General features: G+C 48.2%; 8 non-coding genes and 2 pseudogenes across 8 annotated transcripts; all 10 read right to left on the bottom strand.

Moving 5' to 3' along the window:
- Nucleotides 1-990: 990 nt before the first annotated feature.
- Nucleotides 991-1,199, bottom strand: LOC142253513 (U2 spliceosomal RNA; annotated as a pseudogene).
- Nucleotides 1,200-2,492: 1,293 nt separating this feature from the next.
- LOC142253088 (U2 spliceosomal RNA) lies at nt 2,493-2,687 on the bottom strand. The gene has a single exon (XR_012726408.1). It is a non-coding gene; the product is annotated as a U2 spliceosomal RNA (small nuclear RNA).
- A 1,956-nt stretch (nt 2,688-4,643) lies between these two features.
- LOC142252429 (U2 spliceosomal RNA) lies at nt 4,644-4,834 on the bottom strand. The gene has a single exon (XR_012725807.1). It is a non-coding gene; the product is annotated as a U2 spliceosomal RNA (small nuclear RNA).
- Nucleotides 4,835-5,951: 1,117 nt separating this feature from the next.
- Nucleotides 5,952-6,142, bottom strand: LOC142252428 (U2 spliceosomal RNA). Its single transcript, XR_012725806.1, has one exon. It is a non-coding gene; the product is annotated as a U2 spliceosomal RNA (small nuclear RNA).
- Nucleotides 6,143-7,259: 1,117 nt separating this feature from the next.
- On the bottom strand, nt 7,260-7,455 carry LOC142253099 (U2 spliceosomal RNA). Its single transcript, XR_012726419.1, has one exon. It is a non-coding gene; the product is annotated as a U2 spliceosomal RNA (small nuclear RNA).
- Nucleotides 7,456-9,370: 1,915 nt separating this feature from the next.
- LOC142253336 (U2 spliceosomal RNA) lies at nt 9,371-9,555 on the bottom strand. Its single transcript, XR_012726635.1, has one exon. It is a non-coding gene; the product is annotated as a U2 spliceosomal RNA (small nuclear RNA).
- A 1,322-nt stretch (nt 9,556-10,877) lies between these two features.
- On the bottom strand, nt 10,878-11,070 carry LOC142253059 (U2 spliceosomal RNA). Its single transcript, XR_012726381.1, has one exon. It is a non-coding gene; the product is annotated as a U2 spliceosomal RNA (small nuclear RNA).
- Nucleotides 11,071-11,716: 646 nt separating this feature from the next.
- LOC142253650 (U2 spliceosomal RNA) lies at nt 11,717-11,843 on the bottom strand (annotated as a pseudogene).
- A 1,117-nt stretch (nt 11,844-12,960) lies between these two features.
- On the bottom strand, nt 12,961-13,151 carry LOC142252427 (U2 spliceosomal RNA). The gene has a single exon (XR_012725805.1). It is a non-coding gene; the product is annotated as a U2 spliceosomal RNA (small nuclear RNA).
- A 1,117-nt stretch (nt 13,152-14,268) lies between these two features.
- On the bottom strand, nt 14,269-14,459 carry LOC142252426 (U2 spliceosomal RNA). Its single transcript, XR_012725804.1, has one exon. It is a non-coding gene; the product is annotated as a U2 spliceosomal RNA (small nuclear RNA).
- Nucleotides 14,460-15,175: the final 716 nt, after the last annotated feature.

Raw genomic sequence — 15,175 nt, 5'->3', positions numbered from 1 at the left:
AAGGCTGCTTTGCAGAGCAAAAACAAGAAGAATGGTGCGTTTTGCAGCCGCCGCCCACTGCAATGAATCTGAATAACTCCTCCTTTAGGGCGCAAGCAACTCCCCTCCCCCTTGCAGTCTTTCCAATTCACGATACAAAAAGACGGACAGGACAGGTTGCCTGACTTTCCGTCACTGCCACCCTTTGCCATCCTTACCCGTAGAAAGCCCTTTCATCATCCCCAAACCCTAATCTTTTCCCTTTCCTTCCCAGCCCCCAAACCCTGCCCTCTGTACCTTTCTCACCACCCGCTTCCCTTCTCCTGTCATCCCCCTACCACCCGGGAAAAAAAGAGATTGCCCCCTCCTTCCACTAGCCCACCCTCCCACCCAAAGAACAACTTCTTCTGCGCAGCTTGTTTTCTAGGCAGCAGCGCTATTGTGATGTCATCGGGGGGCATTGTGACAAGCCGCCAGTGTTCCGTCTCTTCATGTTGTGCACTGTTCAAACCGAAAATACATCAACAGGCAGGCTACAGAAAAGCTTACTAACAAAGGTTAGAGAGGGGCTTTCTCAGAGGGCTTTTTACAGTTTGTCTATTCCCAATTAGCCGGTTTAGTATACTTAATGAAAGTACTAATTCTTTCATAGGCCGCCCATTCTTAGTATTTGACGTTCAGGTAACAACAGGTAACTTTATTTGGAGTGGAAGCAGAGAGATAACACCAGATGCCAATTGTAGATCCTCTCACACCTGTGGTCACTGCAGCATCTGACTCCACTTTGTCCAAAAGGGATCTATTCCATTCAATTACACATGATCTAGATTAGACTGACAACAAGATACTGCACGGGACATAGCAGAGTTGGTGAAGTTGAGTGGTGATGAGTTTGCTATTTGGATGAATAAAGCAAGTAAAAAGTGTGTTAGATAAAAATTCATTTCAATTCGCTAATCGGGCTAATATGAATCAGGTGAATCGAGTTCTGCTTTTGGAAACTGGGTTAAGAAGGGGTGCACCGTTCCTGGAGGTACTGCAATACCAGGTCAATGCGTGGAGTGGACAGAGCAAGCTCTTTTTCCATCTCCCTGTTCTAAAAATCCATTTAATATATGGTCCCCAGATAGGGGACGTATCAGATATTAAACTGATAAGAACAGATTTTTTTTTTTTTTTTTTTTTTTTTTTTTTTTTTGAAGGATGAGTTTGAAAATAATAAAGTGACCGCCTCTCGTTGCCCAGGTAACTGTCCGTCACAAGAGGGCTATGACATCCTACGATGCACACTCCCCCAAGGTCAGCAGTTGTGCAATACCCTGGCACCTTTCAGCACCAACCAAGGTAGTACCCTCCCAAACTACACTTGATCTTAGCCAAAAGGCCGAGAAGCGATAACCAGAATTGGTTTGGGCCTCGAGTGGCACCCTGGCCTATGCCGGACACATCTTAGGGAGAGAGAGCGAGAGGGAGACAAACCCACGCCTACACAAGACATTTTGTCACCCAAGCCAACCCTTGAAAAGGCTGCTTTGCAGAGCAAAAACAAGAAGAATGGTGCGTTTTGCAGCCGCCGCCCACTGCAATGAATCTGAATAACTCCTCCTTTAGGGCGCAAGCAACTCCCCTCCCCCTTGCAGTCTTTCCAATTCACGATACAAAAAGACGGACAGGACAGGTTGCCTGACTTTCCGTCACTGCCACCCTTTGCCATCCTTACTCGTAGAAAGCCCTTTCATCATCCCCAAACCCTAATCTTTTCCCTTTCCTTCCCAGCCCCCAAACCCTGCCCTCTGTACCTTTCTCACCACCCGCTTCCCTTCTCCTGTCATCCCCCTACCACCCGGGAAAAAAAGAGATTGCCCCCTCCTTCCACTAGCCCACCCTCCCACCCAAAGAACAACTTCTTCTGCGCAGCTTGTTTTCTAGGCAGCAGCGCTATTGTGATGTCATCGGGGGGCATTGTGACAAGCCGCCAGTGTTCCGTCTCTTCATGTTGTGCACTGTTCAAACCGAAAATACATCAACAGGCAGGCTACAGAAAAGCTTACTAACAAAGGTTAGAGAGGGGCTTTCTCAGAGGGCTTTTTACAGTTTGTCTATTCCCAATTAGCCGGTTTAGTATACTTAATGAAAGTACTAATTCTTTCATAGGCCGCCCATTCTTAGTATTTGACGTTCAGGTAACAACAGGTAACTTTATTTGGAGTGGAAGCAGAGAGATAACACCAGATGCCAATTGTAGATCCTCTCACACCTGTGGTCACTGCAGCATCTGACTCCACTTTGTCCAAAAGGGATCTATTCCATTCAATTACACATGATCTAGATTAGACTGACAACAAGATACTGCACGGGACATAGCAGAGTTGGTGAAGTTGAGTGGTGATGAGTTTGCTATTTGGATGAATAAAGCAAGTAAAAAGTGTGTTAGATAAAAATTCATTTCAATTCGCTAATCGGGCTAATATGAATCAGGTGAATCGAGTTCTGCTTTTGGAAACTGGGTTAAGAAGGGGTGCACCGTTCCTGGAGGTACTGCAATACCAGGTCAATGCGTGGAGTGGACAGAGCAAGCTCTTTTTCCATCTCCCTGTTCTAAAAATCCATTTAATATATGGTCCCCAGATAGGGGACGTATCAGATATTAAACTGATAAGAACAGATTTTGATTTAATGAAGCTTTCCAAAGCACCGCAAAAATGCATGACCGAAGTCACACCAAAAACAGTGCAAAGGCTAGGATTCGTGTGGACCCCTCCGTGAGAAGAGGATCCCCAAAAATCAACCCCGTCCCTCCGAGCCAGAAGGCCACAGCGAGGGTCAGGGATCTTCGGTGCTCCCCCAAGCCGAAGCCTGGTTGAGCCTTGTTGTTGCTCCCAGCGTCCACCGAGGCATCTTACCCAAGTGGAGTAGGGAGCTACTAGTCGTTGGTTTCGCAGCCGAGACTGCCCGGACCGTCAACCGGTGTTGGTTTCTCAGCCCAAGGCTGACCGGACCTCCAACCGGGTGTTGGTTTCTCAGCCCAAGGCTGACCGGACCTCCAACCGGGTGTTGGTTTCTCAGCCCAAGGCTAACCGGACCTCCAACCGGGTGTTGGTTTCTCAGCCAAAGCTGACCCGGACCTCCAACCGGGTGTTGGTTTCTCAGCCCAAAGCTGACCGGACCTCCGACCGGGATTATAAAAATTTCCCTTCTTAGCCAGAAGGCCGGGATAGGGCAATATGCTTAAAAAGTATGAATAGGCAAGGCGCGGCGTGCGACAGAGTCTGAGGCTTACCAGGGTCCCAACCTAGCAAGTTCAGACTCCCTCCAGGGTGTCCATTCCTGGGGCACATTGCACCATAACCCCCACACTTACTCAGTCTAATAGCCTCGATCCTGGTAGGGCCATGGTTTCCTCTAGATGGATATACTATCCTCCCAAAGTACTAACAAGCGCAACCTTCCAGTGTGCATTGCATCATTGTACTTAGGTGGCCGGAGCCTTAAACCACCTTTTCGAATGATACTACACTTGATCTTAGCCAAAAGGCCGAGAAGCGATAACCAGAATTGGTTTGGGCCTCGAGTGGCACCCTGGCCTATGCCGGACACATCTTAGGGAGAGAGAGCGAGAGGGAGACAAACCCACGCCTACACAAGACATTTTGTCACCCAAGCCAACCCTTGAAAAGGCTGCTTTGCAGAGCAAAAACAAGAAGAATGGTGCGTTTTGCAGCCGCCGCCCACTGCAATGAATCTGAATAACTCCTCCTTTAGGGCGCAAGCAACTCCCCTCCCCCTTGCAGTCTTTCCAATTCACGATACAAAAAGACGGACAGGACAGGTTGCCTGACTTTCCGTCACTGCCACCCTTTGCCATCCTTACCCGTAGAAAGCCCTTTCATCATCCCCAAACCCTAATCTTTTCCCTTTCCTTCCCAGCCCCCAAACCCTGCCCTCTGTACCTTTCTCACCACCCGCTTCCCTTCTCCTGTCATCCCCCTACCACCCGGGAAAAAAAGAGATTGCCCCCTCCTTCCACTAGCCCACCCTCCCACCCAAAGAACAACTTCTTCTGCGCAGCTTGTTTTCTAGGCAGCAGCGCTATTGTGATGTCATCGGGGGGCATTGTGACAAGCCGCCAGTGTTCCGTCTCTTCATGTTGTGCACTGTTCAAACCGAAAATACATCAACAGGCAGGCTACAGAAAAGCTTACTAACAAAGGTTAGAGAGGGGCTTTCTCAGAGGGCTTTTTACAGTTTGTCTATTCCCAATTAGCCGGTTTAGTATACTTAATGAAAGTACTAATTCTTTCATAGGCCGCCCATTCTTAGTATTTGACGTTCAGGTAACAACAGGTAACTTTATTTGGAGTGGAAGCAGAGAGATAACACCAGATGCCAATTGTAGATCCTCTCACACCTGTGGTCACTGCAGCATCTGACTCCACTTTGTCCAAAAGGGATCTATTCCATTCAATTACACATGATCTAGATTAGACTGACAACAAGATACTGCACGGGACATAGCAGAGTTGGTGAAGTTGAGTGGTGATGAGTTTGCTATTTGGATGAATAAAGCAAGTAAAAAGTGTGTTAGATAAAAATTCATTTCAATTCGCTAATCGGGCTAATATGAATCAGGTGAATCGAGTTCTGCTTTTGGAAACTGGGTTAAGAAGGGGTGCACCGTTCCTGGAGGTACTGCAATACCAGGTCAATGCGTGGAGTGGACAGAGCAAGCTCTTTTTCCATCTCCCTGTTCTAAAAATCCATTTAATATATGGTCCCCAGATAGGGGACGTATCAGATATTAAACTGATAAGAACAGATACTACACTTGATCTTAGCCAAAAGGCCGAGAAGCGATAACCAGAATTGGTTTGGGCCTCGAGTGGCACCCTGGCCTATGCCGGACACATCTTAGGGAGAGAGAGCGAGAGGGAGACAAACCCACGCCTACACAAGACATTTTGTCACCCAAGCCAACCCTTGAAAAGGCTGCTTTGCAGAGCAAAAACAAGAAGAATGGTGCGTTTTGCAGCCGCCGCCCACTGCAATGAATCTGAATAACTCCTCCTTTAGGGCGCAAGCAACTCCCCTCCCCCTTGCAGTCTTTCCAATTCACGATACAAAAAGACGGACAGGACAGGTTGCCTGACTTTCCGTCACTGCCACCCTTTGCCATCCTTACCCGTAGAAAGCCCTTTCATCATCCCCAAACCCTAATCTTTTCCCTTTCCTTCCCAGCCCCCAAACCCTGCCCTCTGTACCTTTCTCACCACCCGCTTCCCTTCTCCTGTCATCCCCCTACCACCCGGGAAAAAAAGAGATTGCCCCCTCCTTCCACTAGCCCACCCTCCCACCCAAAGAACAACTTCTTCTGCGCAGCTTGTTTTCTAGGCAGCAGCGCTATTGTGATGTCATCGGGGGGCATTGTGACAAGCCGCCAGTGTTCCGTCTCTTCATGTTGTGCACTGTTCAAACCGAAAATACATCAACAGGCAGGCTACAGAAAAGCTTACTAACAAAGGTTAGAGAGGGGCTTTCTCAGAGGGCTTTTTACAGTTTGTCTATTCCCAATTAGCCGGTTTAGTATACTTAATGAAAGTACTAATTCTTTCATAGGCCGCCCATTCTTAGTATTTGACGTTCAGGTAACAACAGGTAACTTTATTTGGAGTGGAAGCAGAGAGATAACACCAGATGCCAATTGTAGATCCTCTCACACCTGTGGTCACTGCAGCATCTGACTCCACTTTGTCCAAAAGGGATCTATTCCATTCAATTACACATGATCTAGATTAGACTGACAACAAGATACTGCACGGGACATAGCAGAGTTGGTGAAGTTGAGTGGTGATGAGTTTGCTATTTGGATGAATAAAGCAAGTAAAAAGTGTGTTAGATAAAAATTCATTTCAATTCGCTAATCGGGCTAATATGAATCAGGTGAATCGAGTTCTGCTTTTGGAAACTGGGTTAAGAAGGGGTGCACCGTTCCTGGAGGTACTGCAATACCAGGTCAATGCGTGGAGTGGACAGAGCAAGCTCTTTTTCCATCTCCCTGTTCTAAAAATCCATTTAATATATGGTCCCCAGATAGGGGACGTATCAGATATTAAACTGATAAGAACAGATACTACACTTGATCTTAGCCAAAAGGCCGAGAAGCGATAACCAGAATTGGTTTGGGCCTCGAGTGGCACCCTGGCCTATGCCGGACACATCTTAGGGAGAGAGAGCGAGAGGGAGACAAACCCACGCCTACACAAGACATTTTGTCACCCAAGCCAACCCTTGAAAAGGCTGCTTTGCAGAGCAAAGACAAGAAGAATGGTGCGTTTTGCAGCCGCCGCCCACTGCAATGAATCTGAATAACTCCTCCTTTAGGGCGCAAGCAACTCCCCTCCCCCTTGCAGTCTTTCCAATTCACGATACAAAAAGACGGACAGGACAGGTTGCCTGACTTTCCGTCACTGCCACCCTTTGCCATCCTTACCCGTAGAAAGCCCTTTCATCATCCCCAAACCCTAATCTTTTCCCTTTCCTTCCCAGCCCCCAAACCCTGCCCTCTGTACCTTTCTCACCACCCGCTTCCCTTCTCCTGTCATCCCCCTACCACCCGGGAAAAAAAGAGATTGCCCCCTCCTTCCACTAGCCCACCCTCCCACCCAAAGAACAACTTCTTCTGCGCAGCTTGTTTTCTAGGCAGCAGCGCTATTGTGATGTCATCGGGGGGCATTGTGACAAGCCGCCAGTGTTCCGTCTCTTCATGTTGTGCACTGTTCAAACCGAAAATACATCAACAGGCAGGCTACAGAAAAGCTTACTAACAAAGGTTAGAGAGGGGCTTTCTCAGAGGGCTTTTTACAGTTTGTCTATTCCCAATTAGCCGGTTTAGTATACTTAATGAAAGTACTAATTCTTTCATAGGCCGCCCATTCTTAGTATTTGACGTTCAGGTAACAACAGGTAACTTTATTTGGAGTGGAAGCAGAGAGATAACACCAGATGCCAATTGTAGATCCTCTCACACCTGTGGTCACTGCAGCATCTGACTCCACTTTGTCCAAAAGGGATCTATTCCATTCAATTACACATGATCTAGATTAGACTGACAACAAGATACTGCACGGGACATAGCAGAGTTGGTGAAGTTGAGTGGTGATGAGTTTGCTATTTGGATGAATAAAGCAAGTAAAAAGTGTGTTAGATAAAAATTCATTTCAATTCGCTAATCGGGCTAATATGAATCAGGTGAATCGAGTTCTGCTTTTGGAAACTGGGTTAAGAAGGGGTGCACCGTTCCTGGAGGTACTGCAATACCAGGTCAATGCGTGGAGTGGACAGAGCAAGCTCTTTTTCCATCTCCCTGTTCTAAAAATCCATTTAATATATGGTCCCCAGATAGGGGACGTATCAGATATTAAACTGATAAGAACAGATTTTGATTTAATGAAGCTTTCCAAAGCACCACAAAAAATGCATGACCGAAGTCACACCAAAAACAGTGCAAAGGCTAGGATTCGTGTGGACCCCACCGTGAGGAGAGGGTCCCCAAAAATCAACCCCGTCCCTCCGAGCCAGAAGGCCACAGCAAGGGTCAGGGATCTTCGGTGCTCCCCCAAGCCGAAGCCTGGTTGAGCCTTGTCGTTGCTCCCAGCGTCCACCCAGGCATCTTACCCAAGTGGAGTAGAGAGCTGCTAGTTGTTGGTTTCGCAGCCGAAACTGCCCGGACCGTCAACCGGTGTTGGTTTCTCAGCCCAAGGCTAACCGGACCTCCAACCGGGTGTTGGTTTCTCAGCCGAAGCTGACCCAGACCTCCAACCGGGTGTTGGTTTCTCAGCCGAAGCTGACCCGGACCTCCAACCGGGTGTTAGTTTCTCAGCCCAAAGCTGACCAGACCTCCGACCGGGATTATAAAAATTTCCCTTCCTAGCCAGAAGGCCGGGATAGGGTAATATGCTCAAAAAGTATGAAAAGGCAAGGTACGGTGTGCTACAGAGCCCAAGGCTTGCCGGGGTCCCAAGCCAGCAAGCTCAGACTCACTCCAGGGTCGTCAGTCCTGGGGCACGTTGTACCATAGCCCCCCACCCTTACTCAGTCTAATAGCCTTGATCCTGGTAGGGCCATGTTTTCCTCTAGATGAATATACTATCCACCCAGAGTACTAGCAAGCGCAACCTTCCAGTGTGCATTGTATCATTGTACTAAGGTGGCCTGGAGCTTAAACCACCTCTTCGAACAACACTACACATGATCTTAGCCAAAAGGCCGAGAAGCGATAACCAGAATTGGTTTGGGCCTCGAGTGGCACCCTGGCCTATGCCGGACACATCTTAGGGAGAGAGAGCGAGAGGGAGACAAACCCACGCCTACACAAGACATTTTGTCACCCAAGCCAACCCTTGAAAAGGCTGCTTTGCAGAGCAAAAACAAGAAGAATGGTGCGTTTTGCAGCCGCCGCCCACTGCAATGAATCTGAATAACTCCTCCTTTAGGGCGCAAGCAACTCCCCTCCCCCTTGCAGTCTTTCCAATTCACGATACAAAAAGACGGACAGGACAGGTTGCCTGACTTTCCGTCACTGCCACCCTTTGCCATCCTTACCCGTAGAAAGCCCTTTCATCATCCCCAAACCCTAATCTTTTCCCTTTCCTTCCCAGCCCCCAAACCCTGCCCTCTGTACCTTTCTCACCATCCGCTTCCCTTCTCCTGTCATCCCCCTACCACCCGGGAAAAAAAGAGATTGCCCCCTCCTTCCACTAGCCCACCCTCCCACCCAAAGAACAACTTCTTCTGCGCAGCTTGTTTTCTAGGCAGCAGCGCTATTGTGATGTCATCGGGGGGCATTGTGACAAGCCGCCAGTGTTCCGTCTCTTCATGTTGTGCACTGTTCAAACCGAAAATACATCAACAGGCAGGCTACAGAAAAGCTTACTAACAAAGGTTAGAGAGGGGCTTTCTCAGAGGGCTTTTTACAGTTTGTCTATTCCCAATTAGCCGGTTTAGTATACTTAATGAAAGTACTAATTCTTTCATAGGCCGCCCATTCTTAGTATTTGACGTTCAGGTAACAACAGGTAACTTTATTTGGAGTGGAAGCAGAGAGATAACACCAGATGCCAATTGTAGATCCTCTCACACCTGTGGTCACTGCAGCATCTGACTCCACTTTGTCCAAAAGGGATCTATTCCATTCAATTACACATGATCTAGATTAGACTGACAACAAGATACTGCACGGGACATAGCAGAGTTGGTGAAGTTGAGTGGTGATGAGTTTGCTATTTGGATGAATAAAGCAAGTAAAAAGTGTGTTAGATAAAAATTCATTTCAATTCGCTAATCGGGCTAATATGAATCAGGTGAATCGAGTTCTGCTTTTGGAAACTGGGTTAAGAAGGGGTGCACCGTTCCTGGAGGTACTGCAATACCAGGTCAATGCGTGGAGTGGACAGAGCAAGCTCTTTTTCCATCTCCCTGTTCTAAAAATCCATATAATATATGGTCCCCAGATAGGGGACGTATCAGATATTAAACTGATAAGAACAGATGAGATTTCATCCGCAAATTTCAGAAAACGGTCATCGGCCACCACACAAAAGCGCAGTGCCGCAGGTGATCGCCTCCCGAGCCCAGGAACCACCAGCCATAAGGGGACGTAAGCACCAAAAGGCGCAACAATCCCCGAGGCCGGCGGTTGTGCAAGCCCGGGCCCCTCCCAGCCAAGACCAAGGCAAACCCAATGAAGGGACTACACTTGATCTTAGCCAAAAGGCCGAGAAGCGATAACCAGAATTGGTTTGGGCCTCGAGTGGCACCCTGGCCTATGCCGGACACATCTTAGGGAGAGAGAGCGAGAGGGAGACAAACCCACGCCTACACAAGACATTTTGTCACCCAAGCCAACCCTTGAAAAGGCTGCTTTGCAGAGCAAAAACAAGAAGAATGGTGCGTTTTGCAGCCGCCGCCCACTGCAATGAATCTGAATAACTCCTCCTTTAGGGCGCAAGCAACTCCCCTCCCCCTTGCAGTCTTTCCAATTCACGATACAAAAAGACGGACAGGACAGGTTGCCTGACTTTCCGTCACTGCCACCCTTTGCCATCCTTACCCGTAGAAAGCCCTTTCATCATCCCCAAACCCTAATCTTTTCCCTTTCCTTCCCAGCCCCCAAACCCTGCCCTCTGTACCTTTCTCACCACCCGCTTCCCTTCTCCTGTCATCCCCCTACCACCCGGGAAAAAAAGAGATTGCCCCCTCCTTCCACTAGCCCACCCTCCCACCCAAAGAACAACTTCTTCTGCGCAGCTTGTTTTCTAGGCAGCAGCGCTATTGTGATGTCATCGGGGGGCATTGTGACAAGCCGCCAGTGTTCCGTCTCTTCATGTTGTGCACTGTTCAAACCGAAAATACATCAACAGGCAGGCTACAGAAAAGCTTACTAACAAAGGTTAGAGAGGGGCTTTCTCAGAGGGCTTTTTACAGTTTGTCTATTCCCAATTAGCCGGTTTAGTATACTTAATGAAAGTACTAATTCTTTCATAGGCCGCCCATTCTTAGTATTTGACGTTCAGGTAACAACAGGTAACTTTATTTGGAGTGGAAGCAGAGAGATAACACCAGATGCCAATTGTAGATCCTCTCACACCTGTGGTCACTGCAGCATCTGACTCCACTTTGTCCAAAAGGGATCTATTCCATTCAATTACACATGATCTAGATTAGACTGACAACAAGATACTGCACGGGACATAGCAGAGTTGGTGAAGTTGAGTGGTGATGAGTTTGCTATTTGGATGAATAAAGCAAGTAAAAAGTGTGTTAGATAAAAATTCATTTCAATTCGCTAATCGGGCTAATATGAATCAGGTGAATCGAGTTCTGCTTTTGGAAACTGGGTTAAGAAGGGGTGCACCGTTCCTGGAGGTACTGCAATACCAGGTCAATGCGTGGAGTGGACAGAGCAAGCTCTTTTTCCATCTCCCTGTTCTAAAAATCCATTTAATATATGGTCCCCAGATAGGGGACGTATCAGATATTAAACTGATAAGAACAGATTTTTGATTTAATGAAGCTTTCCAAAGCACCGCAAAAAATGCATGACCGAAGTCACACCAAAAACAGTGCAAAGGCTAGGATTCGTGTGGACCCCTCCGTGAGGAGAGGGTCCCCAAAAATCAACCCCGTCCCTCCGAGCCAGAAGGCCACAGCAAGGGTCAGGGATCTTCGGTGCTCCCCCAAGCCGAAGCCTGGTTGAGCCTTGTCGTTGCTCCCAGCGTCCACCCAGGCATCTTACCCAAGTGGAGTAGAGAGCTACTAGTTGTTGGTTTCGCAGCCGAAACTGCCCGGACCGTCAACCGGTGTTGGCTTCTCAGCCCAAGGCTAACCGGACCTCCAACCGGGTGTTGGTTTCTCAGCCGAAGCTGACCCGGACCTCCAACCGGGTGTTGGTTTCTCAGCCGAAGCTGACCCGGACCTCCAACCGGGTGTTGGTTTCTCAGCCCAAAGCTGAACGGACCTCCGACCATGATTATAAAAATTTCCCTTCCTAGCCAGAAGGCCGGGATAGAGCAATATGCTCAGAAAGTATGAAAGGGCAAGGTACGGTGTGCTACAGAGCCCAAGGCTCGCCGGGGTCCCAAGCCAGCAAGCTCAGACTCACTCCAGGGTCGTCAGTCCTGGGGCACATTGCACCATAGCCCCCACACTTACTCAGTCTAATAGCCTCGATCCTGGTAGGGCCATGTTTTCCTCTAGATGAATATACTATACATCCAGAGTACTAGCAAGCGCAACCTTCCAGTGTGCATTGCATCTGCCGAGCCTCACAGATACTACACTTGATCTTAGCCAAAAGGCCGAGAAGCGATAACCAGAATTGGTTTGGGCCTCGAGTGGCACCCTGGCCTATGCCGGACACATCTTAGGGAGAGAGAGCGAGAGGGAGACAAACCCACGCCTACACAAGACATTTTGTCACCCAAGCCAACCCTTGAAAAGGCTGCTTTGCAGAGCAAAAACAAGAAGAATGGTGCGTTTTGCAGCCGCCGCCCACTGCAATGAATCTGAATAACTCCTCCTTTAGGGCGCAAGCAACTCCCCTCCCCCTTGCAGTCTTTCCAATTCACGATACAAAAAGACGGACAGGACAGGTTGCCTGACTTTCCGTCACTGCCACCCTTTGCCATCCTTACCCGTAGAAAGCCCTTTCATCATCCCCAAACCCTAATCTTTTCCCTTTCCTTCCCAGCCCCCAAACCCTGCCCTCTGTACCTTTCTCACCACCCGCTTCCCTTCTCCTGTCATCCCCCTACCACCCGGGAAAAAAAGAGATTGCCCCCTCCTTCCACTAGCCCACCCTCCCACCCAAAGAACAACTTCTTCTGCGCAGCTTGTTTTCTAGGCAGCAGCGCTATTGTGATGTCATCGGGGGGCATTGTGACAAGCCGCCAGTGTTCCGTCTCTTCATGTTGTGCACTGTTCAAACCGAAAATACATCAACAGGCAGGCTACAGAAAAGCTTACTAACAAAGGTTAGAGAGGGGCTTTCTCAGAGGGCTTTTTACAGTTTGTCTATTCCCAATTAGCCGGTTTAGTATACTTAATGAAAGTACTAATTCTTTCATAGGCCGCCCATTCTTAGTATTTGACGTTCAGGTAACAACAGGTAACTTTATTTGGAGTGGAAGCAGAGAGATAACACCAGATGCCAATTGTAGATCCTCTCACACCTGTGGTCACTGCAGCATCTGACTCCACTTTGTCCAAAAGGGATCTATTCCATTCAATTACACATGATCTAGATTAGACTGACAACAAGATACTGCACGGGACATAGCAGAGTTGGTGAAGTTGAGTGGTGATGAGTTTGCTATTTGGATGAATAAAGCAAGTAAAAAGTGTGTTAGATAAAAATTCATTTCAATTCGCTAATCGGGCTAATATGAATCAGGTGAATCGAGTTCTGCTTTTGGAAACTGGGTTAAGAAGGGGTGCACCGTTCCTGGAGGTACTGCAATACCAGGTCAATGCGTGGAGTGGACAGAGCAAGCTCTTTTTCCATCTCCCTGTTCTAAAAATCCATTTAATATATGGTCCCCAGATAGGGGACGTATCAGATATTAAACTGATAAGAACAGATACTACACTTGATCTTAGCCAAAAGGCCGAGAAGCGATAACCAGAATTGGTTTGGGCCTCGAGTGGCACCCTGGCCTATGCCGGACACATCTTAGGGAGAGAGAGCGAGAGGGAGACAAACCCACGCCTACACAAGACATTTTGTCACCCAAGCCAACCCTTGAAAAGGCTGCTTTGCAGAGCAAAAACAAGAAGAATGGTGCGTTTTGCAGCCGCCGCCCACTGCAATGAATCTGAATAACTCCTCCTTTAGGGCGCAAGCAACTCCCCTCCCCCTTGCAGTCTTTCCAATTCACGATACAAAAAGACGGACAGGACAGGTTGCCTGACTTTCCGTCACTGCCACCCTTTGCCATCCTTACCCGTAGAAAGCCCTTTCATCATCCCCAAACCCTAATCTTTTCCCTTTCCTTCCCAGCCCCCAAACCCTGCCCTCTGTACCTTTCTCACCACCCGCTTCCCTTCTCCTGTCATCCCCCTACCACCCGGGAAAAAAAGAGATTGCCCCCTCCTTCCACTAGCCCACCCTCCCACCCAAAGAACAACTTCTTCTGCGCAGCTTGTTTTCTAGGCAGCAGCGCTATTGTGATGTCATCGGGGGGCATTGTGACAAGCCGCCAGTGTTCCGTCTCTTCATGTTGTGCACTGTTCAAACCGAAAATACATCAACAGGCAGGCTACAGAAAAGCTTACTAACAAAGGTTAGAGAGGGGCTTTCTCAGAGGGCTTTTTACAGTTTGTCTATTCCCAATTAGCCGGTTTAGTATACTTAATGAAAGTACTAATTCTTTCATAGGCCGCCCATTCTTAGTATTTGACGTTCAGGTAACAACAGGTAACTTTATTTGGAGTGGAAGCAGAGAGATAACACCAGATGCCAATTGTAGATCCTCTCACACCTGTGGTCACTGCAGCATCTGACTCCACTTTGTCCAAAAGGGATCTATTCCATTCAATTACACATGATCTAGATTAGACTGACAACAAGATACTGCACGGGACATAGCAGAGTTGGTGAAGTTGAGTGGTGATGAGTTTGCTATTTGGATGAATAAAGCAAGTAAAAAGTGTGTTAGATAAAAATTCATTTCAATTCGCTAATCGGGCTAATATGAATCAGGTGAATCGAGTTCTGCTTTTGGAAACTGGGTTAAGAAGGGGTGCACCGTTCCTGGAGGTACTGCAATACCAGGTCAATGCGTGGAGTGGACAGAGCAAGCTCTTTTTCCATCTCCCTGTTCTAAAAATCCATTTAATATATGGTCCCCAGATAGGGGACGTATCAGATATTAAACTGATAAGAACAGATACTACACTTGATCTTAGCCAAAAGGCCGAGAAGCGATAACCAGAATTGGTTTGGGCCTCGAGTGGCACCCTGGCCTATGCCGGACACATCTTAGGGAGAGAGAGCGAGAGGGAGACAAACCCACGCCTACACAAGACATTTTGTCACCCAAGCCAACCCTTGAAAAGGCTGCTTTGCAGAGCAAAAACAAGAAGAATGGTGCGTTTTGCAGCCGCCGCCCACTGCAATGAATCTGAATAACTCCTCCTTTAGGGCGCAAGCAACTCCCCTCCCCCTTGCAGTCTTTCCAATTCACGATACAAAAAGACGGACAGGACAGGTTGCCTGACTTTCCGTCACTGCCACCCTTTGCCATCCTTACCCGTAGAAAGCCCTTTCATCATCCCCAAACCCTAATCTTTTCCCTTTCCTTCCCAGCCCCCAAACCCTGCCCTCTGTACCTTTCTCACCACCCGCTTCCCTTCTCCTGTCATCCCCCTACCACCCGGGAAAAAAAGAGATTGCCCCCTCCTTCCACTAGCCCACCCTCCCACCCAAAGAACAACTTCTTCTGCGCAGCTTGTTTTCTAGGCAGCAGCGCTATTGTGATGTCATCGGGGGGCATTGTGACAAGCCGCCAGTGTTCCGTCTCTTCATGTTGTGCACTGTTCAAACCGAAAATACATCAACAGGCAGGCTACAGAAAAGCTTACTAACAAAGGTTAGAGAGGGGCTTTCTCAGAGGGCTTTTTACAGTTTGTCTATTCCCAATTA

The sequence above is a fragment of the Anomaloglossus baeobatrachus genome, chromosome 9, assembly GCF_048569485.1.
Source record: "Anomaloglossus baeobatrachus isolate aAnoBae1 chromosome 9, aAnoBae1.hap1, whole genome shotgun sequence".
NCBI classification, from domain to species: Eukaryota; Metazoa; Chordata; class Amphibia; order Anura; family Aromobatidae; genus Anomaloglossus; species Anomaloglossus baeobatrachus.
Note: the sequence above shows the minus strand (reverse complement) of the source record. Positions and strands in the feature narration are given on the sequence as shown.